This window comes from Cebus imitator, unplaced genomic scaffold (genome assembly GCF_001604975.1).
Source record: "Cebus imitator isolate Cc_AM_T3 unplaced genomic scaffold, Cebus_imitator-1.0 Scaffold40, whole genome shotgun sequence".
NCBI lineage: Eukaryota > Metazoa > Chordata > Mammalia > Primates > Cebidae > Cebus > Cebus imitator.
Window position 1 is genome coordinate 1,303,476 of NW_016107355.1, and position 4,238 is coordinate 1,307,713.

Below are 4,238 nucleotides of genomic sequence, written 5' to 3' on the forward strand. Positions count from 1 at the left end.
AAAAAAAAAAAAAAAAAAAAAAAAGGTTCTGTTTAGATTAACACAGTTGATGCATTGTTCTAAGTTTTAAAAAAAAATGATAAATATTTAAAACAATATGGTAGATAGATGTAGACATGACCCACATACACAGACTCTGGAGTCTTCAACAATGGTTAAGAGTGTAAAATCCTCAGATCAAAAAGACTGAAAATTACTCTTCTGGACTAAGCATTCAGAACATTTTTAGTATAAAGACATAAAAAGCATGGAGTAGACAAGGAGTCATTAGGTATGATTGCAATATTAGTATGGAATGAACTCGTGTGAGATGAAGTAGGGAATGACATGATGTTGAATGTCTTGGTATGCCAAAATAAACAGCTTTTTTAAAAAAAGAAGTTTTATTTAGGTATAGTTTACACCTCATACAATGCACCAAGAAGTATACACTCAATCTTTTTTGGAATATTACATTATAGTTTTTAAAATTGATATAAATATGCATGTATATCCACATATATCAAACAATATTTGAGGTTTTACCTATTTTAAGGTGTACAATGCAGTAGCTTTTATTGCACTCCCAATATTTTGCAACCATCAACACTATTATTTCTGAAACTTTTCATCATTTCAAATAGAAACTCTGTTTAAGGCAGTAACTCCCCATTTCTCCCTTTCCTTCGTCCTTGGTAATGAATATTCTCTGTCTCTATAAATTTGCTAATTCTAGATATTTCATATAAGTGGAATCATCATACATTTGTCCTTTGCACCTGGCTTATTTTACTTTGTGTAGTGTTTTCAAGGTTCATCCATGCTATAGCTTGTATTGGAACTTCATTGTTTTTATGACTGAATAATACTTCACTGTATGTGCATATCGCATTTTGTTTATCCAGTTATCTGTTTATGAATGCTTGGGTTGTTTCTACACTTTGACTATTATGAATAATGCTGCAATGAACATTGATGTACAAATATCCAAGATAAGGTGATAAAAGAAAAATAAGAGAGTGTTGTAATGAATATATATATGTGTGTATGTGTGTGTATATATATATATAGTTTAATATAAGAGAATCTGAAAAGTAAGATTTATGTTTCATGAAGATCACTCTGTGTTATGTTTAGGTTTGACAAAGTGTAAGCATTGTGAGGGCCATGTCTAAAGGCAAAGATGCCCTAGATAATTTTGTCATATTTTAGATCCTGTTTCAACTGTAGTAAATTAAACTGAAAACATTTTGATTAAAGCTATACACAACCAAATCATTCTAATCCTCTCATCCAAAATCAAAGTCAGTAGAATCAATAACACTTTACTGACTGTAGAGAAGCATTGAAACATATGTAGGGAAGTGAACCATGATGGCCAGTAGTTTGAAACATCAGTCAACCTGGGGTTCATATCACAGTTTGACTTTTGTTTCCTTTGTGCTACTGTTTATTTCCTCACCTACAAAATGGAAAATCAACCCATACATTTTTTGTGAAAATTTTATGAGAAAGGGTATCTAAAAATTATATAAATAAGCATGATTTTAATACAAAATTATATTACCATATTTGTGACACACTTGTGGATTATTTAGGACAGCAGTCCTCAACCTTTTAAATAAGGACCAGTTTGATGGAATATAATATTTTCATGGACGAAGAAAGGGGATGGTTTCGGGATAAAACTGTTCCACCTCAGATCATCAGGCATTAGATTCTCAAAAGGAGCACACACCCTAGATCCCTCATAAGCACAGTTAACTATAGGGTTCGTGCTTGTATGAGACTCTAATGCTATTGCTGATCTGACAGGAGGTGGAGCTCCTGTGATAATGCTGAGTCACCTGCTACTCACCTCCTACTGTCCCTCCTGGTTCTCAACAGGCCAAGGACAAGTACTGGTCTGTGGCTCAGGGGTTGGAAACCCCTGATTGAGGATAATAATCTTTGTCTTAAATTATTTTTAGCATATGAATTACGGTCGTTAAACAATCAGAAATAATTACAATAAATAAAGATATAAAGTAGTGCATTGAGGCCTGATCTAACACTTAAAAATTAAGATTAGTCTGCATTGACAATTTACGTGAACCTTTGTGAACATCCTCCCTACCACACCCCACATCTTGCCAAGAAGTTGCCAGTTTTTAACCATTACAATTCTCTCTGAAAGTTTTTTAGGTGAATGTATACTTTAACTTGCCAGATCAGAAAAGAAAACAGATAAAACAAAATGAAACAAAACAAAAACCCTCAAAAAACCCAGTTATTGGCACATATAAATAAATATAAGTAAGATGTAAAATGTGTTTCCGTCTTGGTATTCCATTTTATTAAATTTGGAAAAGTATATGTCCTTTTGTTACATCTCTAAATAGTTAGCCAAAGTAGATTCATGAAAATTTAAGTATTAAAAATATCAGAGAGTTCTCCACTTCACAGACTTTCATCCTTTATATGGCTGAATATACAAAATGGACAGGATAAAGTCTTTCTTCTTGAACTTCCCAAACGAAATTTTTGGCCTCAGGTTTAAAAGATGACAAGTCATTAAATACAATTCAATATTTATTAAGTGCTTGCAGTATGTCATAGATTATTAGGTGTGGGTGAACAAGGATGAAAATGTCTTCCTTCTAGCCTTTGGAAATTCACAGTATAAAAAGAGGAAAATACAATAGCTCACTTTTCCTATGAATAGTCGAGATCCCTAGCCAAGACCCTCTTAAAAATCTACACTTTGAAGCCATCTCTAATTTTAAAACCACAGTAATGATTTATAAAATATATTTTAAAATGAAAATTAAATAGAGATAGCTATCAAAAAACCAAGATAGACTTTTCTTTGAGTGATAAACAGAACAGAAATAAAAAGCAGAGAAAATGACTGAAACAATTCTAATCCACGCTACTTAGATGCTACAGAGGGATGTGGTCTAAAAAGAACTTACTTAGGTTCTTCCCCAAGGACTGCGGAAGGCTGCCCCACAGGGAAACAAGGCTGAAGTAAAGCTGAGCCATCTACTGCTAGGCTAATGACTCATAGGAAGTGACTAACCTAAAAGCTCGGAGACCTCAGAAACAGCCTCATGATCAGCTTTGAGCGAGTTCCTTGCAAGTTATTGACTGCAAGCTCTCATATGCTCTGTGGAGCAAAAACTCAAAAGAATTATGAAAGAGAAGGCTGCAGTTTAAGGAGCAGAGGTTCAATGAAGTCCACTACGAAACCACCCAGCAGAGAGAAGTGAGTACTGAAAAAGAAGTGTAAAAATAACCCTTAAAATATGAAAAGTCAATTTCCAAAACACATGGATTCTTAAAAAAGGCAGCTTAAAAATCCCCACCAAGCAGAAGATGAATGAAACTGAAAATAAAAGAAGAATCTGAACAATGTTTACTTTGGGTTTATCAAAGGGCCAAATGGGGGAAATAGAATTGGAAAGAACAAGAAATAGGGACATCCAAGAAGCCAAAATTACATATGTAAGAAAAAAATTTACTAAAGTTAAAACAATTAAATATCTTGGAAATGGCAATTATGGTCAATATAATTAAAATTAAAACGAAATCTCAATTGATAATATTAAAATTATATTGGACTAATGAAAGTGAGAATGCATAAATATGATGCTAATTCATTAATAAGAAATTAATAAGTTAGAGACAGTAAGATATAAAAAACACAAGAACACTTGTGAAATTTGGAGGATAAACTAATAGATTTCATAGCATTTTAAGCTAATAAATGTTGACAAATGGGCAAGAAGAGAAAGACAGTAGAAAAGTGACACTCAAAGTGGTAATGACACAGTTTACTAGAAGTGAAGAAAGAAATGTCTCTAGATGGGAAATTAGCTGTAAATATTGATACTAATAAAATTAAGTCAGCTACCAAAGTAAAACTGCAGAGCATCATGAAAAAAGAAAAACCTTAAGGTGCTACCAAAAGTAGTAGACACTGTCTACAGAGGGAAGACAATGGTATTTAATCAGACTTCTCATCAGCAACAAGAGTAAAATCTTCAGATTAGCAAAAAATATATATAATTCTATAACTGACTGAATTATTAAAAATGGAGGGAAATGATCATTTGAGAAATATAAAGGCAGTAACAGTATATATATTCTCACTAATAGAAAAAAGTATAAAGTAATGGCTTAAGAAACTTTACAGTTTCAAACTTAGAATAGTGGCTTCAAATGCCTGTAATTCAAGTTAATGAATTTTATATTTTACATTGTAACTGTTGTTTCAG